The 24,950-nt window shown below is 42.9% G+C and overlaps 1 protein-coding gene and 1 long non-coding RNA gene across 3 annotated transcripts in view; one reads left to right on the forward strand and one right to left on the reverse strand.

Moving 5' to 3' along the window:
* LOC125281422 (dual oxidase 1-like) overlaps window positions 1–24,950 on the reverse strand; it is a 233,379-nt gene that overhangs the window by 56,476 nt on the left and 151,953 nt on the right.
* Window positions 1–24,950, forward strand: part of LOC130543833 (uncharacterized) — a 34,494-nt gene that overhangs the window by 2,686 nt on the left and 6,858 nt on the right. The window contains exons 2-3 of one of the 2 annotated variants that reach the window (XR_008959494.1): window positions 2,604–2,682; window positions 15,807–15,855. This is a non-coding gene — a long non-coding RNA (uncharacterized LOC130543833). The remainder of the gene's footprint in view (window positions 1–2,603; window positions 2,683–15,806; window positions 15,856–24,950) is intronic. The other variant, XR_008959492.1, reaches the window with a different exon arrangement.

The raw sequence follows: 24,950 nt of genomic DNA on the forward strand, positions 1-24,950 counted from the left end.
TGGGTCTGGTAATGTCTACCTTGTAAAGGTTATTCCAAGTATGATGTATGAACTACTTCAGCTTTCAGCAGGCATGTAAAGTTTCCTCTGCCATTACTTGCATCCCATCATTAATAGGCTAGGACAAGTATTTTGATAGGTACTTTCCCACACCACCCTTTATATTTTGATAATTGCTATGAATTTGTTCTCTCTCTATGGAAATTAGTCTGTGTTTAAGACAATTGGCTGAGAGACACACATTCATGGTAATGGCTCCATTTAGAACTTGCTTAGCTACTTTAATCTGGCTACATATTGTAGATTGGCCTGAAATTATTAACTTTATTTGACAAGGAGGGAGACTGAGGCACAGACAGACCTTACATGGGGCCAAGCTACGGACTAAATGGCCTATATGTATTGTGTTAATTGCAGGTAGAACAAAGAGCTATTAGGTCCCCAGACTTCCATTTCTCCCTGCATGGTTGAAATCATCAATGGAAGAGTAAATGAGTAAATAAAACAAACCAGAAACCAAAAAAAATTCTGTGCATTGCTATCTTGCTCCAGCAAAGATTACATGCTTAATTAAAAGTTGGGTACCCACTACAAATCCCCATATAGAAATGGTATTGATGTAGCAAGAAGAATTGATGTAATAGTAAGCATATAGTATGGTATGTAATTAGATAGTGGCTTATATGTTGGACTCCATTATAGGGTTTCAAGGGGTCAAAAAAGATCATTAAGAATGGCACAAACAGAAGGGCGTCTTGAAGGAGTTTTACTCGTGCTGGTCCCTGAAGGATGGCTAGACTACTGAGCCACATGTGTGGCTTTTATTTAAAAAAGTAAAAAGAAACCGGTGAAATTAATTTTAATAATACATTTTATTTAATCCTGCAGATCTAATCTGTATCATATTAACAGGTAATCAATACAGGATATTAATATATCTTACGTTCTGTTTTTCATGCCAAGTCTTTGAAATCCAGTGTGCTTTGTACACTTATAGCACGTCTCATTTCAAACTAGCTGCTTTTTAAGAGCTCAGTATCTATATATGGCTAGTGGCTGCACACTGGACAGAGCAAAGTTAGAATTTGGGAGGGGCAGCAGGAAGACAGTTCAGGCAAGGGGAGATGGGAGCTGGTAGTGGAAATACACGTGGCAACGATGTAGAAAGGTGAGGAACACCAGGCTGCTCCTCCTCCAGTCCAGTGAGGGAGTCACAAGGTGATGTTGGTCATGAGATGCGGTGCGAGAATTCTTGCCCTGAGGGTGTTCACAGTGTCAGATGCGTGACTAGAGTGCTATATAGGCCAGGGGTCGGGGCAGGAGAATGAGTTGGACTGGGGGATCTTGGTGGGGGGAGAGGAGTGGTGGCCGGACGGGCAGAAGCTGAGGCAGTTTGGGGGCCAGATCAGAAAAGGTCTCGTTTGTCTGAGTTGGAAGCTTGTATCTTACCTTGCAGGTGAGAGGGCCCGCTTGAAGAACTCTTAGTAGGTCAAATGATAAGATTTGAGAGCTGCCTGCCTGTTAGCAAGGCCAGGAAATTGGATTGGGGGGTGACGGGACAGGTGACACTGCTGGCAGCAAGGGAAGAGACGAATGACGAAGGTCTGAACTAAGATGCTGCATGAATGGAGGGGAGGGGGTGCGATTTCAAAGGACCAATGCAGCAGGAGCTCGTGGTTGCCTAAGTGAAATAATGAAAGAGGTTTGTAGAAGCCAGGCGAGGAGTGATCAGTCTGAAGGAGAAGAGTTCTGGGATAAGAGGCCATAGTCCAGGCAAATCAAGTGACATCGGGCTTGGGCCAAATATTTGGAGACACAGAAGAGAGAACAGTTTCTCACAAATACTCTCTCTATATTGACAGAGTAAAATGGAACATTTTGGTATATTTCCTTTAAAGCATCTGTTGCTTTAGGTAGGGACAAGTTCAATTACAATTTTAAATGTTGCCATTTAAACTTATTTTATTATTAGCATGTTCCTCTCATTTTTTTCCCCTCTCATTTTTATTAACTACAAACATTTGTCGAAATTGTGTACTGTAAGTTAGCTTACCCTTTCCTGGATTGTTAAATTGTTTCCTTCCTTTCTCTCTTTCTTTTGTACTTTTTTCTCTGATATGAATACCACTCAAAACATCTTGGGAAGCAGCTTTTTCTATATTTTGTGTTATTTCCTTAGGACAGAGTCCATTGAAGTCAAATGGCTGGGTTTGAATGTGTTTCTGACTTGATTCACTGTGCTCTTCCCTAAGTGTTGCTCCCAATGAGCCTGCCAGCAGCAAGGATTGAGACGACCGTTTCCACTGTAGTCCGAGTGGCAATAAACACATTCGTGTAATTTGATAATTGGCGGTAGGCATTTTGGAGAACGGGAGTGTCAGGGAGAGGGCCAGAGGAGTTAGGAGGAGATCCTGGCTAATGATAGGGGAAGGTGAATTTGGTGTTAGGGGTGTTGAGTTTGAGAAAAGGGCAAGATCCAAGTGGACACGTCTAGGAGGTTGTTGGACATGGGGTCTGGAACTTAATAAAAGGATAGAAAGCTGTGGTATGGTTGTTTATTGTCATCATGGTTCCATCAGATCTTCCCACAACCTCTGATGCAGGTCGTGTTCCTACCCTCAACCTGTAGATGAGAAACTGAGGCCCAGCGAGCGTAACTACTTGGCTGTGAGCACCCAGTCGGTAAGTGGCAGAGCTGGGATTCCTGATTATAAAGCCCATGTTATGCCTCTGCTAGTTATTTGACTCAAAAGTATATTTATATATCAGAAAATATATTTACCCACCACAGTGAATGTTAATATGTGACCAAAAGCCCTAGAGTTTTTGCGTGTCTCCCAAAAATGTTGCTTTGACTTGTGCTGTTCTCTTCCTGGTCTGTTTTACTAGATTCTTCTAGGGAGACTTGAGGCTATATCCGATTTCAGCATGGCAGAAGATAAAAAGACTCCTTTTGTGTTTTGCTGTTCATTGGCCTCTCTGTGCCCTTGGCGGGCCTAGCAGGTGGTAAAATATTTGCATGGACGTTAGTGCCAAAGGACCTTCTACAACCAGAGCAGAGCCTGAGGTGTCATTTCAGGCTCCTCAGCCAGTCTTATTTTGTCTCTCTCATTCAACCTTGTTTGAAGCAAAGTCATTTTGCCATAAGGCTCCCTTTGCTAATTTTTCATCAATTACTGACATTTTATATCTGTAGCTTCTAAGATGTAAGATGGACTTTGGACACAGATATGTGTATCACACATACACCAATCCCTGCCTCGAGGGCTCGGGGATGTCTGGAGTTCTGAAGAGAGAAGGGTGAACCTAGGATAAAAGTCCAGTCGAGCTCAGATGGTTTGTTTGGGACAACTGAAAATGGTTGACTTCTTCCTTTTATTCTGGGAAAACAGCTAATTGATCGGCCCAGAATATTTTGACCTAAACTTTTGTAATTTGTATTTTTATTTTGTTTGTAAGTGCTTTACTTGCAGTTGGGCGTAAATACTTTTACTGGCTGTTTAGAGTACTGATCTTTCCATAGATAAAACTGTAGAGAATTGTTTATTTAAAAAATTGACTATCAAAATAGCAAATTGATTCAATTTAAGTTTTTAAATTATGCTTTAAAGGAGGAATATGTTATTGTACTGTAAAATTAGTAATCTGTAAATGTGGTAGACAACTATGCTGTCTTTGGATTTTAAAAAGTTTCAGTTCCGGGACGCCTGGGTGGCCCAGCGGTTAAGCGTCTCCCTTGGCTCAGGGCGTGATCCCGGTATTATGGGATCGAGCCCCACATCAGGCTCCTCCGCTATGAGCCTGCTTCTTTCTCTCCCACTCCCCCTGCTTGTGTTCCCTGTCTCGCTGGCTGTCTCTATCTCTGTCGAATAAATAAATAAAATCTTTAAAAAAAAAAGTTTCAGTTCCACAGACATTTTTTTCAAGAGTGTATGAGTGAGTGCGTGTGTGTGTGTCTGTCTGTCTGTTTGCTCAGGAGGGGTGTGTGTTCAGAGATGAATAAGGCAGAAGCCCGGGACCTCTGGTTTAATAGGAGAGGTAGACACAGAAGCAACTACATTTCCCATGAAGGTGTTAGTGCCTCGGTGGAGCGGGTGAAACCGTAGAGGTGGCCACACGCACGGTGCAGAGGAGGCACAGCAGAGAGGCCTCTTGGAGAGTCGCCAGTGCTTCTTCCTGAGGGAGATGAGGCTCGAGGTGGGTTTGGAATGATGAATACGGGGTTTTCCCAGTGGACAAGTCGGGGATAAAAGGACTGCAGAGAGAGGAACTTGTGTGAAGGTCATGGTGTGGCCACCACGGAGTTACGTGTACAATGGCTTTTATCCTGTGATGTGTGTAGATGTTGGGAACCGGGAAGATGTAGGTAGAGAATAGGAGCCAAATCTGACGTGTCCCCTTGGTGAGTGGCCCGAGAGTGTCAGACTCCCTGATTTTGAAACATGGGTCCCGGGAAAGTGAGAGCTTCCTTCCTTTTGGATTGCAAACCCTGAGGGTGTAGCACGGGCTGCCAGCGTTCATCTTTCCCCAGAGTAGAGGGAACCCACCACAAATTGAATTCATAATCAGAGGGAAGTGGGGCAGAGAGATGGAGGGTGAGACGAGCGCACTGGACCTGTGTGAGCTGAGAGGTTCCCCATGTCTGTGCCATCTCCACCCCTGAGCGTCTCGGTCGCAGGTGCCAGTAACACCCTGTTTTTGCTTTAGTTAGCTTGAGTCCTATTTCTGGGTCATGGGATGGAAAGAATACAGATTAATATGCCTGAAAGAGAGGGGGAAATCCCAGATCAAGGATGGGTGGGTGGGTGCATACGTGTGGATATGCTTCTCATATTTTTTAAGAGCTGAGCAAATTTCCGTGTAGATATATGTAGAAGAAGGAACTAATAAAAGAGCAAAATTGAAGAAACAGTGCAGAGAAAGGGAATACAAATGGAGAAAGGCGGGGTCTTCAGTGGGATCAAAAGTGTGGGACGGGAGATCAGGCTTGACAAGAGGGACACTGCTTCCGCTAAGGCCACTTGGAGGAATTAAGAATGGGGTCCTAGATGTGGAGGGAGCTCTCACACCATGGCTTGCGTTTTCTCTGCGAAGGTAAGAGGTAGAGTCAACCAACTGCTGAGCCAGTTTTCTTGCTGGTGAGGTGATAGGAACTGAGGATGTCTTGTTCCCTCTCCTGTGCCATGCATCCCCTCATAAATGCATTTAACTTATGCATTCAGTACTGGGCCAGAAGCCGGGGAATGTATATATATAAAACGAGGACAGTTCAGGTAGTGCACATATTGTCGGGCCTTCCACTCAGTGACCATGTGTCCCAGAGTGCAGCAGGCGGGCCCAGGGAAGTGCTGTGTTCTCAGTGGTCTTCTTTCTTTCGTGTCTCTCAACTGTGTGACCGTCTGTCCTGGGTGTGGCTCTAGTGGTTAGGGGTAATTTTGATCTTCTCCATTTTTGCCTTGAATGCGGTTTAACCTCACATAAGATGTGCTTTTGCAAAATGTTTTCTAATATTCTCATTGGATCAATCTGCTGCCTTAAGCTACCAGTTCAGAAAGGACTTACCTTTTAGATTCTTAGGCTTTGTTTCTGACTTAGTTCTGAATGCCCATTTCAAGTTTTTAACTGTGATTTTTACAAAAGAGATTTTCATAACCATTTTTATGTCTTTTATATTTTTTTAGAAACTGAAACCACATCTGAGGGATATTTTAAAAGTAGTTGTAATTTTTAACAGTAAATACGTAATTTCGCTATTGCAACCATTGTTTAGCTTAAAAGATAAGGAGCCCTTTGATGTTGTCTTGTGTTTGATTTTAAGTGATGGCACATATTCACTGAACTTCAACCATGGTTTGAAGGACACATAGGTACTAGTGACATTGTCTGTGCCCAAGCGTGGGAGCCGTGAGAATGTGCCACTCAGGTCTCTGCTGTGGGGATTGTGACTGACTAATAGCTCCAGCTGCTGCTCTCTGATTCACCAGCAAAGCTTAGCCAAAGCTAGGCTTCTCTTGGGTTACTTGCAGTTACTGAGCAAGCAGGAGTACTAATGTGGTCCACTCATGCAAGAGCCACATGCCTCTGAAGGGTGACTTTGGCTTGAGGACTCCGCATGGGTGTGGTCAAGACCTTCTCAGGACTGAGTTGGAGTCTGAGACTCTTCCTCCCCAACCCTCCTTCCATCCCCCTCCCCTTCGCAGGGGGTCAGACCTGCACTGTGGTTGAATCCTCTCCCGGCCTTCTCAGGGCTCTCCCCTTTCCCTTCACAGGCAGTTCCCCCAGTCAGTCTCCTACATGTGTAATCCTGTCTTGGTGTCTACTTCTCCGGGAGCCCAAAGTGACACACCGTCCCTTTCCCAGAAGGTGTTGCCCATCCTACCATCTAAAACCCTTCCGGGAGACAGCACGAGCACACTCCATCTTCCACATAAACTCGATCTATCCCTCCGCCCTGAAATGCTATTTCCTCAGAATTCCCACAGCATTTGGAACTTTGCGTTTGGCGTTGATGGCCTTTGGCTTTGTGTCTGCAGGATATCACCTACTAGTTGATAAATACACTGAGAACATGAAGAGCTTCTTGTTCATCTTGATTCCTTTTGGTAACATACTTCCTTATTTGTAATCGTAGTAATTAGCATCTAATCAGCACTCTCCAGGTGCCAAACACTGCCAGAAATACTTTTACATGGATTAACTCATGTAATCCTCCCAAATGGGATCGGTAATATTATTATCCTCATTTTACAGATGAGACACAGAGAGGATAAGAATCTTGTTCAAAGTTACGCAGTTGGTAAGTGACAGAGTCAGGACTTGAACCCAGGCAGCTGGCTCCAGAGTTCCCTAGTTCATTTAGCAGTTATTTTTTATCCAGACAGAATAGGTGCCAGGGGCTATACACAGTGTTGGGGATGCCAGAACTTGCAATCCAAGTCTAGAATAAATAACTATTAAAAAAGCAAACAAACCCAAAATGTGATTTCCAAATAGACGGATGTAAGTCTGTGGGGGAGTAGCAGCCACCTGATGTTTTGAAAAATTTCTAAAAGCTTTCCTGCACCAAAGATTGTTTTCACAAGCCAGATGTTCCCGTCATTAAAGTAGTGATTTGAGACCGAGAATTAAGGCCTCTTGAAGGAGCCCCCTAACCTTCTCCCTTGTGTATGTGCACTCATTATCAGACCTACCGTCTGATCCCAAGGGGAACAGCTGTAAGAAAGGACTATTTGTGTGGACAAAATGGAGAAGAGGTTGGAAAAAGAGGTCCGGGGAGAGGGGCAGACGGACCAGAGGGCTGTGGGTAAGGATAGCCTTGGGTGAGGCTTCTTTTATGGAAACAAAATTGCAGAGACACTATTGTAAAATTTTAAATATACAGAAACCAAAAGTGAATCACTGTCCCCCCAAAAGGACTGGTTATAAGTAGTAAAAATTCTTTCAATGAGATCTTTTTTAGTATTTTTAAGACAGCATGGAAGAGAGGGGAACAGATGACCTATGTTGCTTCGTTACAACTTTTTAAAGGGATTAACGTGTTTTATTTATGTCTGGTCATATTTCTGGAACAAACTGTAGACCTCTATTTTCCATGGACTTCATATCTGATGAGATAAGGATGTGTTTGGGTTAGTTCGGCTGATGTAGTAGAACTTGTGCTGAACTTCGGGGTAGAAGTAAAATATCACCTCGTGTGTGTGTGTGTGTGTGTGTGTGTGTGTGTGTGTGTGTCAGGTTGCAGCTATTTATTTTGGAAAGAATGGTTCCATTCCTCTCTTCCTGCTCCTTAAATAAATATGTACCCAAACAGACACATCATTTTAACCGAAGTAAGTAAATAACGAACTGGAAAAATATTTGAAATTTATAGGAGAGGATGTAGTTATAACCTCAGTACATAGAGAGCTCCTACATATTAATAGGAGAAATTAGAACAGATGTTTAAAATATACATATATATGTCACAAATGAAGAAATGACAAGAACCAATGTTTTAAATGTCACTTCAGTTATCTAGGATATATAAACTTACAAATAAAAAAGTATCTACCGATGATTTTAGCAAAGTTGCTGTTGTGTATGTTTCTTCCCTTAATGATTCCTCCCGGTTATCCGTATTTGCTTTCCAATACACCTTTGATAGGATTCTGATTTGGTGTGATCTCTCTGGAAAGTAATTTGTTGGTATGTGCCAATGGTCTTAAAAAATGTACATATCATTTGACTTAATTTCCTTTTGTAGGAAATGATGATGGGTTTACTTAAAGGCGATTAAGAAATGCATTGCAGCATTGTTTTCACGTTTAAAATTTTGTTTATTGAGGTAAATTTCACATAGTATAAAATTAATCATTTTCAAGTGAACAATTCACTGGCATTCAGAACATTTGCAGTGCTGTGTAATCACCACACCTCTGTCTAGGTCCAGAGCAGTTTTATCACTCCAACAGAAAACCCTGTACCCATTAAGCAGTCGCTCATTCCCTCCTCCCTCCAGCCCCTGGCAAGCAGCTCTGTGTGTTTTTAACCAGCTGAGGTTTTTTTTTTTTCCTCCTAAAAATCATTCTGCTCCACCAGGGTGATAGTACAATAGACCCTTGAACAACGGGTTTGAACTGCATGGGTCTACTTCTATGTGGATTTTTTTTTTATAATAACAGTACAGGACTGTAAATGTATTTTATCTTCCTTATGATTTTCTTAATAACCTTTTCTTTTCTCTAGCTTACTTTATTGTAAGAATACAGCATATCATGTGCATATTACATACATACAAAATATGTGTTAATTGTTTATGTTATTGGTGAGGCTTCTGGTCAACAGTAGGCTGTTATGAGTTAAGTTTTGGGGGAGTCAAAAGTTGCATGGAGGGAGCAGACAGCCCCAATCCTTGCATTGTTCAAGGGTCAGCTGTATATGTTGAGCATATTTATATGAGTGAGGACTCTTGGTTGCAAGTGGCAGAAACTCAAACTAACTTAAAAGGGGGAGATTTAATGATACACACAACTACTGTAGGGGAACATTTGGCTTTAAGTACATATGACTGTTGATAGGGATGTAAGTGGAGTCCAGGACACTCACTCATTCTCACCTCCACTCTCTTTTTTGACCTCCCTCTTGGTGAAAAATACTCCTTCCACTCTTGGTTCTATGTCCATTTGTTTCCTTTCTGTGGTTTTCCTTCGTTCTCAGGCTGACTCTTCCAGGTGCAGGAGAGATGGTCCCTGAAAGCTAGTGACCCTTGAGAAGAGTGTGGCTCCTCTAGGGCCCCAGGTCCTGAGACCATGCTGATTGGCTTTACTTGGGTCATGGGCCCATTCCCATGGGAGATGGGGTACTCTGCTTGGCCGGCCTGGATATCATTTGCCCCGTTCCTAGAAACGGAATCTCATTCTGGCTCATATATTCCTGAGAAAGTAGTTCTGGAAAGGCTTTCTGATACATTCCCACACAAAATAGTACTGCTCGTATTTCTGCTCATGCCCATGTATATATCACAAGGGCATTGACTTTTGTGTTGATAATCCTCGGGCATTGAGAAAACTTTACATGACGTTTTATAAGTTCTACTTAAGACTGTGGGAGTTATATTTGAGGATTTATCTAATTTGAGGGAAGTAAGGGTTTTCCTTGTAATAAATGGATTTGCCACTCTTTGAATTCTATCTGTGTTAGTATACATTTTTTTAAGTCATTCCACAGGTAGATACTGAGGATTTGCTGTGTGCCAAGTAAACCTCCAGTTTAATGAGCTTTTCATTCATTCGGGCAGATGGACAATAAATAACAAGTAAATGTATAATTTCAGGTAATGATTATAGAAAAATGAAGCTTGATGGGGTATGTGTACGCTGGTCTAGGCAGCAGGGTCAGGGAAGGCCTCTCTGAAAAGGGGTTAGAGTCAAGATCGGGTTAAGCAGGGAATAGCTTGGTGGTTATTTATGGGAGTAGTGTTCCAAACAGAGGGAACAGTAAGTGCAAAGGCTCTGAGTCATAAATAGGCTTGAGAATCTAATGGAAGTCAGTAGAGTTGGAGGAGTTGTGGGTGGGAGAGGAAAGGGTAGGACCAGGTGGGGCTTGTAGGTCTCATTGAGGATTTGGGATTTTCCTCTAACTAAGGTGAGATGGGGAGCCCCAGGGGGGGGACGAGCAAGGGAGTGACCTGAGTTGAACTTCAGGACCTTTCTTTGTAAAGCGTTTCTTTTCTTTTGGCTTACTTTATAAAAAGTGTGATCCTTTGCCCCAATTCTTAGCAGTGACTGGAGACAGAAAAGGGAAGAGGTAAGAGAAAGAAGTGGTGCTGGAGAAGCGAAATGAGTAGCTGTGGAAGCCGTGGCAGAAGCAGGTTTTGCAGAAGGTGGGCACATGTGGCCCGTGTCTGTCCTTATTGTGGCAACAAGCAGTGATGAGAAGACAGGCTGGGAACACTGCAGGCCATGGGACAGGAAAGCTAGACTGCTGTGGGGCCATGTAGAGGGACCCACACAGCAGCCCAAGCTTGTAACAGTATGGAGGTGGACTTGCTGTGTTACCCCAAATTTCAGGAAGAGGCAAGAAGCAGATATATTAGAGAGTACCCCTGGGATGGCTGGGTGGCTCAGTTGGTTAAGCGTCTGACTCTTGATTTCGGCTCAGGTCATGATCTCAGGATTGTGAGATTGAGCCCCGCATGAGCTCTGTGCTGGGCTCCTGCATAAGATTCTCTCTCTCAGTCTCCCTCTGCTCCTGCTCTCCACCGCCCCCCTCCCTGGTGTGCACACAGTTTCTCTTTGTCTTAAAAAAAAAAAAAGTACCCCTGATTTTGACAAAATGTGGAGATAGATCTGCCAGTTGCCAGAAAAGAATGAGCACAGGAAAATGTTGATTGGTCAGGGTCATATTAATTTATCTATATCATGATTGCAAAGAGGAGCCAGTGGTTGGCTCAGTTTCAGGAACCAACCAAATTAGGGCCCCATTTGTACTTTATATTGTGTTTCTTAATGGAAAGACCTGAGGGAGACTTGATCTCTGGCTCAGTGTAACTTGAAGAGATGTGATTTTTATCTCTTATATACCTGTGTAAAATATTCCTTGAAAAATCAAGCCAATAATGTCACTCTGCACAGTCTGTTCTGTATTTAGGCGACAGGATAGTGTAGCCTGGGGAGCTAGACTGGGTTTGGCTCCTGGCGCTGTTCTCCCAGCTGTTGCTCCTTGGTCAAGTGACTTCACCTCTCTCTGACTCAGCTTTCTCCTGTCAGCCTCAAACAGGTTAACATGTATCCTGGGATTTCAGGACAGAGTATGGCACATAATATGTGCTCAGTAAATATTAGCTGCCGTCATCACCTTCTTATATGTTTTATGTAGTCTATTTTGGAAATCCTTACATGTTAGCACACTTATTTCTACCTCAGTCTTATTTATAAAAAAATCTTTCTTTTACTTGAGTAGAGTTGACACACAGTATCACGTTAGTTTCCGATGTACAACGTAGTGATTGGCTCATCACAAGCGTAGCTGCCATCTGTCCCCGTACAGCACTATTACAGTAGCACTGACTGTATTCAATATGCTGTGCCTTTCATCCCCGTGACTCGTTCACTCCATAACTGGAAGCCTGTGCCTCCCACTCCCCGTCACCCATTTCACCCATCCCTCTACCCCCTTCCTTCTTACAACCATCAGTTCGTTCTCTGTATTTATAGGTTTGATTCTGCTTTTTGTTTGCTTGCTTATTCACTTGTTTTGTTTTTTTTAGATTACACATGTGAGTGAAATCATACAGCACTTGTCTTTCTCTGACTTATTTCGCTTAGCATAATACCGTCTAGGTACTTCCATGCTGTTATAAATATCAAGATCTCGTACTTTTTTATGGTATGGAGTAATATACCCTCGTACGTATGTACCACTTCTTCTTCTGTTGATGGACACTTGGGCTGCTTCCATATCTCAGCTATTTTAGTAATGCTGCCGTGGGCATAGGGATGCACATAGGCTTTCAGAATGTTGAGTCTGGTTCATAAACTGCCACAACAGTTGTGGGAACTCTGGAGGGGAGCCAGGTTCGGGAGGTAGGAGGATGAGTGCAGCTTTGGGCAGTCTGAGTTGTGGTGCCCGTGGGACACCCAGATGTGGGTTCTGGCTGGGCAGTAAAAATGTAGGAATGGGAGCGTGGGAGAAGAGAGGTGCAATCATGCTGTTGCCAAGGGATGTGTTCTTCATAGAGAGAGTGACAGTTAAGGATTTGGGGTAACTGCTTCTTTTATTGGGCAGATAAAGGAGCAGTGTGTGGAGCTGGGAAGGGGCTTCGATGCCAGGAAAGCAGTTTGTCACAGAAAGCCAGAGAAGAGTGAATTTCAAGGAATGAAATGTCGGCAATGTTTAAGAATGCAAAAGTTGTGGGGCAGCTGGATTAGGAAGTGGTAGTGCATCAAGGAGCTTGTCACTGAGCACTGAAAGAAAAATCTAGGTGAGTGGTGGGATCCTAAGCCAGCAGAGAGATGGAGTGAGTGGGGGTGAGACTGGAGGCTACACACAAGAATACCCTTTTAGAAAGTTTGATGGTGAAGACAGGGGACTGTAACTCAAGGCGTAGCGTGGTCAGGGGAGGGCTTTACAGGCTGCATTTACTGTTTGCAGGCTGACTAAAGGGAGATAACTGATGGTGCACGATGGTGGGGGATGTGGGCTGCTGTAGGGTCAGGTATACAGAAGAGGATGCAGAGAGGAATGTATGGGTGTCCTGACCGCTTCTGCAGAACCTAAGGCAGACGTCAGGCATGGAGGGGAAAGAACGTGGTGCGAGGCGCTGTGGCGGTCTCGGACACAGACCAGATGGCTCAGAGTCTGACAGAATGCTCCAGCTTCTAGACGGTCATCAATCAAATACGGGCACGTGCCCAAGGATGCCAACAAGGGGTTTTGTTTTTTGTTTTTCAATGAATTGCTCAGTTTTTTCTCCTGTGAGTTATAAATTGACGTAAATCTTGAGCTTAATTTTTTTCCAAATTGGTAGAAAATTCAAATACGAAACAATCTGACTTTTATCTTGTTTCCTAGTTTTGCTCCACTTAACTTTTTTTCACAGGTGTGTGGAGGAAAAAAGTGTGATATTATGGGTAATCAAAATAGCAAAGAAAGGTATTAGAATCCCTTTTTTAAGAAAAAGCCTTAAACCATGGGGCGCCTGGGTGGCACAGCAGTTGGGCGTCTGCCTTGGGCTCAGGGCGTGATCCCGGCGTGATGGGATCAAGCCCCACATCAGGCTCTTCTGCTGGAAGCCTGCTTCTTCCTCTCCCACTCCCCCTGCTTGTGTTCCCTCTCTCGCTGGCTGTCTATATCTCTGTCGAATAAATAAATAAAATCTTAAAAAAAAAAAAAAGAAAAAGAAAAAGCCTTAAACCAAAAAACCCCATTTGAAAGCTCCTCTGTCCCTCCTTCTTTCCCCTTTTGCTCTTTCTGTCCTTTTAGAAAAAAATGTAGTTGTTGAAGAGTGTATCAGTTAGTTTGTGCTGCATAACAGATTGCATTACAAACCATCCCAAAGCTAAGTGCCGTAACAAAACAACCAGTCATTTTGCTTACAATTTTCTGGGTTTCTTGGGCAGTTCTGGTTTAGGCTTGCACATGCCTCTCACATCGGCTGGTGGTAGATGGCCTCATTTACGTGTCTTTTGGTTGGCACGCTGTTGACCAGGGCACTCCATGCTTGCAGGCTATCTTGAGCTCCTTTCGATGTTGGCCATAGGGTTCCAAGCTTAGCTGGTGCATAAGGTTTTTCAAACTCGTGCTTGCTTCACGTTTGTTAATGTCACATTGACCAGAACAAGCTCCGTGCCTCTCTGATGCAAATAGAGAAATAGACATCTCTTGCTAGGAGAGGAAAACTCTGCATTCTTGCAGTCTACTACAAAGAATCATCATGAAGAACCAATAAAAATAGGATTGAGATTTTAAAGTTTCTTGCTTTTAATACAATTTGTGTTTTGATTGGAATACCAGGAAGAAAATATACCAAAGAAACAGAAAGAAGGAAAATGTTTGCTGTGAATCATGAAATCATCTTATGATAACGTCAGCCTTCCGTTATTTAGGCCAAAACCCGAGTTTATTGGCTCTACCTTCAAATATATCCAGAGTCATTGGCCTCTTCTCACTGCCTGTGCTGGTATTGCTGATGCTCCCATTATCCTCACGCAGATTAGTGCAGTTATTCTCAGAAATGGTCTTCCCCTTTCCACACTTGTGACCTACTCCCCCCCCCCCCAATCCCTGCCAGAGTCTCTTCAGAAGAGCAGCTGGAGTGATGCTTTAAAAATATGACTCTGCACCCTCAAATAGCTTCCCAGTTGTGGAACTCATTACAATGGCCTCAGGCCCCACCTACCTGCCAGCCTTTACCCTACCCGCTTTCTAACCTCACCTGCAGCAATTCTCCCCCTTCGCTGTAGACTCAAGGGCCTTCTCGCTGTTTCCTGACCATGCCAGACTTGCTCATAAGGAGTTTGCACGGTCCAATCCCTCTGCCCGGAACAAATTTCTCCCAAATGTCCATATGGCTTATTTCTTTACCCCCAAATGTCCATGTGTTTCTCTTCCTTACCTGTTTCAGATCTTTGCTCGGATGTCATCTTATCAGCAAGGTGTACTTCCCTGGTCAGAATTGAATACTGCCTGTTTGGGCATTCCCCATTAGCCTTTCCTCTTGGTTTTCTCATTTACTGAATGCCTCCTACTGCCAGAATATAAGCTTCCTCAGGGCATGGTTTTTTGTGTTTTGTATCACTCCTGTATCCTCAGGGCCTGGAAGAATCTCTGACACAGAGACATTCTTTTGTGTTTGTTCAATGAACGAATGCCATCTTACCTTACTTCCTAGAGCTGTGGGCATTCCGTTAGATCAGGGGTCCACAACTTAGAACTGGCTGCTTGTTTTGACAAATAAGTTGTTGGACACAGCCATACCAGTGCATTTATGTTACCCATGGCTGCTTTTGCACCATCGTGGCAGCATTAAATGATTACAAGAGGGGCCTAAAACATACACTCCCTGGCCCTTTGCAGAAAAGGTTACCACTTCCCAAGTTAGATGCTGAATGGCAAGCCCTTAGCGCAGGGCCCCCGGCAGAGAGACTGGACAATAAATGCAACTGGCTGCTGTAGGTTTTGTATTTTCTCTTATTGTCACTATCGAAAGAACAGTGCATGTGACCTGAAGACATGCGTGGCTTTTCATAGTTATGACTGCTCTGTGCCTCTTCACATCAAAAAAGCTAGAACTCTTTCTTTGCATCTGCTGTGCATTCCTTCATAATTTGAGCTCATAAGTAATTGAGAAACAAATAAATTGCATTCCACGGGTTGACGTGAGTTGGGAAACGTGGAGGCTGTGGTTAAACAGCTAGCGAAGAATGGCTCTGCTAGGTGTGGACTCAGGTGCTGTGGCTTGGGTGTTTATCTACATTCCCAACAAGGGTTCCATGCTACCTCCTGGTAGTTTTTGAATAAATGAGTGTGTGTTCAAGCTTCAGTGTTTTCAAGATAACATAATTTTTTTTAAAAGATTTTATTTATTTATTCGACAGAGATAGAGACAGCCAGCGAGAGAGGGAACACAGGCAGGGGGAGTGGGAGAGGAAGAAGCAGGCTCATAGCAGAAGAGCCCGGTGTGGGGCTCGATCCCATAACGCCGGGATCACGCCCTGAGCCGAAGGCGTCTGCGCTGTGCCACCCAGGCGCCCCCAAGATAACATAATTTTTAATATCTTAAAATGTACACATTGTCATGATAACTAATTTTTTTTTATACATTCTAGGGAATAAGAAGTCAGAAAGGGAGGAGCTGGACTCCATCCTCTTTTTGAGGTAAGTTTTTGTTAAATTCATTTAGCTTTTGAGATTCTTGTTGAAAATGTGGTACTTTAGCTCTTTAATTTTACTTGAGGACATAAAAAATGATGGACATGTATTTCCTTCCTTCCTTCCACTTTTAAAAACAATGCTGCAAAGAATATTCTTGTGATTTTTAATTTTTTTTGCAAACATGTGGGAGAATTTTTCCTGTATGGTTACCTAGATGTGAAGTTCTTAGATGGAAATGTATCCACATTAAACTACTGATATGACCAAATTGAAGGTCATATAAATTTATATGGAAACTTTTATGGAAGTTGTGTGTAAATTTCCCTAAGCAACACTGGCGATGATTTTTTGTGTGTGTATATATGCAAACTGACATGTTGAAAACCCACTGTTTTTAATATGTTGTTCCTGACTACTAGTGAGATTGCAATCTTTGTATGTGTCTGTGTGTCCGTGTGTGATCACATATTCTTTTCAAAGTTGGAACAGTGTGTTTGGGTGTGGTTCTTGGTCTATTAAGCTTACAGTCTCTCTTGTCCACATGTATTAGACAAGCGGCCAGATTACTGATACCTTGAGAGCTACACTAGAACTAAATTGTAGGTTCTGCAAGTTAATTGTTGGTTATCTAGAAATTATTCATGGTTTGAAGAGACATGTGCTTAGGCTGGTGTGCGATCAACTTTATGACGATAAAAGGAAGGCCTAATGTATGTTTGTTGCAGAGCTGGCTGGAGGGAGAGGCCAGGGGAGAAAGCTCTCCAGGGGCTTTTTGGGTTTGTGGAATAAAACAGATCTGAAGACCTCCTACCCAGTACTTGGCTCCTGGCTGGCCCTCAGTGACTGTGGTTCCCCTTTCTCTCCTTAAAGGGCTGTACTCCTTCCCCAGAGTAAGAGACATTGATTCACTGTTTATGTTATGGTGGTTATTGTGTTTCCTGTGGTAACCCTGCTGTGAATGAAATTTGTACAGAGGAGCTGTCTTTAACAGGAGCTTTAATTAAGCCTGTCACTTAAATATGTATCCATCATTTGTTTGAACTGTCCCATTAATTTAAATTGTCTGGTTTATGTAGCAGTTGAACATTTACTAAAGAATCTATAACATATATGCAAGTTATGAGGCATAGTTCTAAAGCCCCTTCTCTTGACACCGTCCCCCCCCCCCTCATTTTAAGAAGTAGAAGCTACTTCTCCTTGATCCTGTTCTTTTTCTCCTCTGAAGGCAGCCACTCCTCTGCATTATGCCGTTACCCTTCTTTTTTAAAAATGGTTTTTTACCACAAGTACTCGTATCCCTAAACAATGCATTGTGCAGTTTTGTTTGGTTTTGAGTATAATAAAAATGGTCTCACGTGGTGCATAATCATCTGTGGCTTGCTGTTCACATTCAACGGTATTTCTGAGATTTATCCCTGTTTGTGAGTTTAGCTCAAGTTCATTCATTCCATTCCCACTGCTGGATTAAGCGAATATATATGATTTATTTAATTTCAGCGTATTGTCTGCAGATTTTTTGTTTGTGTGTTTTCTTGGTGGACAGTCATTGTCTGTGAATAATGACAAGCTTGCCAGTGAGTCTTTTCTTGTCTTACACTGCTGGCCTGGCCCTCCAGTACGTGGGTAAATAGACACAACAAAGACGGTCATCCTGCTTCTGATTTAAAGTGTTCTGTGTTTTTTTATATAATAATATTTTTTTATTATATTACGTTAGTCACCATACAGTACATCCCTGGTTTTTGATGTAAAGTTCGATGATTCATTAGTTGCGCATAACACCCAGTGCACCATGCAATACGTGCCCTCCTTACTACCCATCACCAGCCTACCCCATTCCCCTACCCCCCTTCCCTCTGAAGCCCTCAGTTTGTTTCTCAGAGTCCATAGTCTCTCGTGCTTCATTCCCCCTTCTGTTTACCCCCCCTTCTTTATCCCTTTCTTCTCCTACTGATCTTCCTAGTTCTTATGTTCCATAGATGAGAGAAACCATATGATAATTGTCTTTCTCTGCTTGACTTATTTCACTTAGCATTATCTCCTCCAGTGCCGTCCATGTTGCAGCAAATGTTGAGAAATTGTTCTTTCTGATAGCTGAGTAATATTCCATTGTATATATGGACCACCTCTTCTTAATCCAGTCATCTGTTGAAGGGCATCTCGGCTCCTTCCACGATTTGGCTATTGTGGACAGTGCTGCTATGAACATTGGGGTGCATATGGCCCTTCTCTTCACTATGTCTGTATCTTTGGGGTAGATACCCAGTAGTGCAATGGCTGGATTATAGGGTAGCTCAATTTTTAACTTTTTAAGGGACCTCCACACTGTTTTCCAAAGTGGCTGTACCAACTTGCATTCCCACCAACAATGTAGGAGGGATCCCCTTTCTCCACATCCTCTCCAGCATTTCTTGCTTCCTGCCTTGTCAGTTTTTGCCATTCTAACTGGCGTAAGGTGGTATCTCAGTGTGGTTTTGATTTGAATTTCCCTGATTGCTAAAGATTTTGAACATTGTGTCATGTGTCTATTAGCCATTTGTATGTCCTCATTGGAAAAGTGTCTATTCATATCATCTGCCCATTTTTTGATTTGATTATTGGTTTCCCGTGTATTGAGTTTGAGCAGTTCTTTGTAGATCTTGGATACTAGTCTTTGATCTGGAGTGTCATTTGCAAATACCTTCTCCCATTCCGTGGGCTGCCTCTGAGTTTTTTTGACTGTTTCCTTGGCTGTGCAGAAGCTTTTTGTCTTGATGAAGTCCCACAAGTTCATTTGTTCTTTTGTTTCTCTTGCCCTTGGAGATGTGTTAATGCATGGAATACACTTAGAATGTACTCCGTGAACTTAATGGACTTAACGACATGAAAATAAATGTAAACTGCAAATACGGAGAAACGAACTCAGGACAATTTCGTCTAGCCATTTATATCCTTTCGTTTAGGTCCCATCTCAGACATTTTGTTTCAGCCATTTTCCATGAGGCGACTTTGATCAAACAAAATGTTCTCATTCTGTGCCCACTTGGAAGCTTACAATCAGAATATTCCAAAACACGAACAGTTTTTTCAAAAGTTACTATCTGAGGTCACTTATTAAGACTTTCTATTCTTTGACAAATTGTTAAATGGAACAAAATTTTAAAATTCTATTTCATCTGCTTTAATTTTAATTCACTGATTTTTAATTTCAGAATCAACTTTTTATGCCAATGGCTTGAAGTTTTTAACCCCTAGGATAACCTACTGGCTTTCAGTTCTGCTGTTTTCAGTTTTGTTTACGTGACATTGTTTTTACCATGTCCAATTTCCTGATGCTCTCTATGAATATTAAAATATTTTTTTGCTCCAGTTGTTTTGATACACTTGACATACAGAACTGTGTATGTTTAAGGTACCCGGCGTAATGATGTTCCTTTCGTATACTGTGAAACGATCACCAGAATAAATTTAGTCTGACGCCATCATCTCTAGAGATGCAAAAATGAAGTTAAAAGAGAAGAAAGAGAGTTTTTTCTTTGTGATGAGAACTCTCAGAACTTGCTCTTTTCACACCTCTCAAATACACCATAGAGCAGTAATGAACTGGTTTCCCAGCGATCATGTCATCCCGAGGGCCCTGTACGCTGGAGACACTCATCAGTCCTAACCCTAGTGTGGCTGATGGTGAGTAGCATTAGCAGACCTTACAGGTTGAAATGACTCTTGAAGTTACATTGAGGAATTCCTCGGTTTGCCATTATCATGAATAGAAATCTCTATTTCATAGATGGGTTCAAAGTAGGACTTACTCCCTGCTCATATTCACAGTAAAGTCTTATGGACATTAGAATTGGAAGAATCAGAGCCTATTTTATATGAAATGATGACAGGAGAAATTTACTGAAGTGGTGGAAACAGGAATGGAAGGGAAGGGACAGATGTTGGCAATAGCAAGAAGTAGAGACACGTGGTGTGTCTGGAGTGTTTTCGTGGCTGTTAATGAGATTTAAATCCACCATCCTGAACTACTGTTTATTGTCCTCATGATGATTGTTTCATGAGTGGACATTCATCTGCTCACCCAGGCTCTTTTTGGCCAGCTCTGTATTTTCATGCAGCATTCATGGAAGGACAGTAGTGGCCTCCTGGGAGTATTAATGGCAGCCATTTGAGTCCTGTGAGTTTTCAAGAAACTTGGCAGTTAGGGCCACTGATTTATTAATGCATATCACTTGACTGCCCAATGGCAGGTACTTGATCTTAGGCTGACCAAAGCAGAATTTGAAAGAGAGGGAGAGGGGGCGTCATGGACATTTGTACCATATTTCGAAGCCCTTCATGCACAGTGGCCTGGAGTACAGTGTGAGCAGGTTCCAACGGAGCAGCAGATGTATTTCAATAGCGGCCATTTTTAAAAAGTCCTTTTAACTTTGGTGAAAGAGCTCTCCTTTTTTCCCCACTCTGCAGCAGAGATATATCCAGAAGAAATCACTCCTCTCCTGCCAGCCATATGAGGGGAAAAGATTACTGAGGACCAAACACGCTTTTTTCTTCAGATACTGTTGAAATATATGGTTATTCACGTAAGAGCAGAATCATGGATAATTCAGTAATGGTCTTACTCTTGATGGGAAAGAGAAGACGTTACTTCTTTTCTTCCTGCTTATCCATATTTTGTATCTTTGCTTTTTCCTTGAGGTGATTCTTTGTGATACTTTGCTAGAAATAGAATATGTGTCAGTTCACATCAGCAAAGACCTGGCATACATACCATTTTGTGTGAGTGTGTATGTAAAGGAAAAAAATTCAGTTCTCCATTGCTTTCATATTATTACCACATTCACAGAGAGCACTTTGCTTCTAGCACTTACGGTGGGTAAATGTTTGGGTTTTCCCCTCACCAGACAACTCTGCAACACCAGCTGGATGTCCTGTAGTTTAACTCAGCTTTGATGCTGTCTGCCTTGAGATGGCGTCAGATCCCACAGGTTAAGGGCTCAGTCCCATGAGACTGTTCCATCACATTCAGGTGCTAGTCACAAGTAGGAGGGCCCCAGGTTACCCACAGCTTCTGAACAACTTGACTAAAAATCAGAGGTTCCCACAACTCCTCCTCAGCTTTGACTGATTTGCTAGAGTGGCTCAGGGAACTCTGGGAAACATTTGTTTTCATTGACCATCTTATTAAAGGATATGATAAAGGATACAGATGAATAGCCAGATGCAGAGACACAAGGGATACAGTCTGGGAGGGTCCCAAGCACAGGAATGTCTGTTCCTGTGGAGCTGTCACCCTCCCGGTACGTGGATATGTTCATTCACCTGGAAGCTCCCTGAAACCCCTGCTACTGGGATTTTTATGGAGGCTTCCTCACATAGACATGGTCCACTTCCAGCCCCTCTCCCCTGTCTGGAGGAATGGAGGGGTCGGGATGGGGGTGCTGAAAATTCTAAGTTCTAATCGTGGCGTGGTCTTCCTGGTGACCAGCCCTCTCACTCAGGAGCCATCTGGGAGCCCACGAGACCTCTACAAGCTGTGTTATTAAAACAAAAGAGCTCCTCGTGCGCTTATCACTTAGGAAATTACAAGGGTTTTAGGGGCCCTATGCCAGGAAGTGGGGCAGAGACCCATATATATTTTGTATTCCCTCATAGTATATTCATCTATTCTTGCCTCTTTTCTTCTTCCTGACCCCTAATCCTATGCTAGCAAGGCAGGATCGGGGAGGAGGCAGGCCTAGAAGCTGAATGGGCAGATCAGGAATAGGCAGGGCAGGCCGGAAGATGGGGCGAAAGCATATGGAGGTATCTCTTTGTACCACCAGCCCAGAACAACTTGATGTCACATGTTCCTTTCTCTGATGTTTACCAACTGAATATGGAGTTATGATCATTAGTTCATGATTTCAGTAGGTGATCCCTTCCCCTAGTCTACATTTCTGATATGGTTCAAAAACAAACTACTGAATTCTTTTCTCTCAGCCAACACTTCTGTCTCTGAGTTCTTCCTGGGAACTCTGTCCAGTCTCTGTGTCCTCCACAAGCAAGTTTGTTGATGTTATAATCTTTGCTCAGCCCACTTCCTCTCCTGAGACTCACTTCTACCTGCCCCTTCCCTGTCACTGCTGAGAAGGGGAGTCAAGTCTAGTGGTCAAGTCCGGAGGAAGGACACTTTAGTGTTTCAGGTGATCTGACAATGACTGCCCCTGCTTCATGATCTCTCTCTTCCCCTAATGTTTTCTTCCTTCTTCCCTCCTCCCTTTCTTCTTGCCAGTTTTCTTTAGGGGTCTGTTTCTCTCTGCTGTCCCTCAAGATTCAGTCCTTGCCTCCCTTTCTGACTACTCTTTCCTGTTGGGTAATCTTGTCTGCTCTCCTCTCCCATTTCCTTTATCCAGCACCAGAAACACAAGGACTCCAAAATCCCGAGAGCAGACTGGAGTATTCTCTTGTCCTCTAGAAGCTGTGTATTTTGGCCCTACTGGCCCATTGCACCTGCATTTCCGACTCCACCTGTTCAGAAGTGGTAGAGTATTCCATCTGTCCCCGGAAATTGGCAGGGAGTATCGAGAAGTTGAATGTGTTGGGGCACTTGGGTCTCATTCTGGATGTGTCACTAATGAACTGTGCAACCTCAGATATGACATAATCCCCAGAATCCCACTGGAGGAAGGATGCCGGTGATAGAGGGTGAGGATTTTTATGTAGACTGTGAACCCCCTGAATAGTGTGCAGACTTGTATGTGCATGTCCATCCCACACGTCTTCCCTCCCTTCTCTCTACTGAGTCCTCAGAGCAGAGTTTCTCTCTTGGCTCAGCCCGGAGAACTGCTGCCAGGTTGCTGACATGGAGCCCCTCTGTCCCAGGGGCAGCCAAAGCCCCTCATCCTTTGACCTTAGATGTTGCACAGTTGTTTCCACTTTCTAAGTGGGCTACGGCGTGAAGGAGGTCGGGAAGCTCTGCTTTAGAGTACTCTGTGTGCTAACCAGTATTAGGAACCTGTGACAGGGGCACCTGGGTGGCTCAGTCATTAAGCATCTGCCTTCAGCTCAGGGCGTGATCCCAGAGTCCTGGGATCAAGTCCCATATCAGCCTCCTCCACTGGGAGCCTGCCTCTTTCTCTCCCACTCCCCTGCTTGTGTTCCCTCTCTCTCTGCCTGTCTCTCTGTCAAATAAATAAATAAGTAATCTAAAAAAAGAGAAGAAAAGGAAAAAAGAACCTGGGACAGGTGTAGCTGGACTGGCAGGCCTGGCTTATTTTAGCCTGTGGATTCCTTTTAATAAAGACAATGCACTTTTCAAGTTTCTGTAGCTTTGCCTTCTGATGACAATGATTTTTCATGTACCCATGTAACATTGTGTGAAATTCTTGTGAGGGATTATTTCCTTAATTCCTGTTTACTATAAATGGCCCTTTTTGAGTTAAAAAAAATAGAGATTACATCTGACTAAATATTTTAAGGGCAGAAAGAATGTTAAATCATTATAGAGAGGTGGAAAAAAATACAGGCGTGATGAGTAGAGCAAGTTTAAAAACATGATATCTTTGGGTGATTTTTTTTTAATTCTCAGTAAAAATGTCTTTAACATGGTTAACTACTTTGTTTTAAGGTATTCATTCTTGTCATCGTTTGAGTTTTAAGATATGATTTCAGGCGCGCCTGGGTGGCACAGCGGTTAAGCGTCTGCCTTCGGCTCAGGGCGTGATCCCGGCGTTATGGGATCGAGCCCCACATCAGGCTCCTCCGCTAGGAGCCTGCTTCTTCCTCTCCCACTCCCCCTGCTTGTGTTCCCTCTCTCGCTGGCTGTCTCTATCTCTGTCGAATAAATAAATAAAATCTTTAAAAAAAAAAAAAGATATGATTTCATTACATGATTGTCAAGATTATTTGTCACCATAATTTGTCACGCTTGTTTTTTAATTTAGGATAGGAATTTTAATAAGATAACAGCATTTCAGTTTAGTAGACATTAAGTTGAAATGTAAATGTATGTATGTTCTTTCCCACATATTATCCAAAGGCTGCAAGCTTGGAGTGGAAGAATAAGGAGAATCAAGATACTGGTTTTAAATTTCTTTTTACACTGTTTCGAAAGTATTATCTTCCTCATTTATTTCCATCATTTACTAAGTTAAACAAACATCCACAAACCTGTACTTGGGAAGTACTGATTGGGCCATGTGTAGAGGATGTCCACAGGGACAAAACAAAGTGACCTTTGTTTATTTTTAAGTAAGATAGTCATTTTATTCTTATATTTAACGGTCACTTTATTATAAGAAGTTTAAGGGTTCCTAATAAACGATTTTACCTGTTTGTACAAACTACCTATTTGTAGCTGAGCTCATAGTAGTAAAGGGGAACTGTGCCTCCTCTACTCAGAAAGAGTTCAACACGTGTCATGATTTTTTTTGGCGTAATTATATTTCAAATCTTTGAATGTTAAAATAAAGTTTCCTTAAGTCTTCTCTTCCAGGTGGTGGGGTACGGTGACCCCAGACCTTGCTCAGTGGCGAGGCAGGCCAGCCTGGGCCACGCAGCTGCCCATAGTAGGCCTTTCTTTTATCTTGGATCTTTCATCCAGCAGGTGCTACTTACAGCTTCTTACGGAGGGGCCGATGTTTGGGCAGCTGGGGAACCTAGGGAGAGTAAGCCCCGGAAAGGAAGGAAACATAAGGAAATTTCTAATTTCACTGCTAAAGTTTTTCTTCTATGAGAAATGAAGGCTCACAGGACACAAGTATCCCTTAGATTGATGCCGGGGTGGGGAGGCAAATTTTCCTCTCCCAGTTAAAGCAGGCAAAAATTAGTTAAAATGAATAATCAGGAACAATGTTGGAGGGGAGAAGGTCACAGAAGACATTAATCCATCTGGGGGATGTGGACTATTAATTCAGTTGTCTGTGGGTGTTTATATACATACACACACACGTGCACGCTTGGATCAGGGGAAAACAGCTGAAGCTTGATGCATTTTGGAAGACGTAGAAGTACTAACCTTTCCAGGTACTGAGATATGTGTTTGTTAGCTGTCTATATGTGGGTATTTTTTTCAGAACTTGTTTCTGATTTTATAAAATAGTCTGTATTCACTGTGGAACATATAGCATACTTTAATA

Source organism: Ursus arctos, unplaced genomic scaffold (assembly GCF_023065955.2).
Source record: "Ursus arctos isolate Adak ecotype North America unplaced genomic scaffold, UrsArc2.0 scaffold_16, whole genome shotgun sequence".
In the NCBI taxonomy this organism is placed as follows: domain Eukaryota; kingdom Metazoa; phylum Chordata; class Mammalia; order Carnivora; family Ursidae; genus Ursus; species Ursus arctos.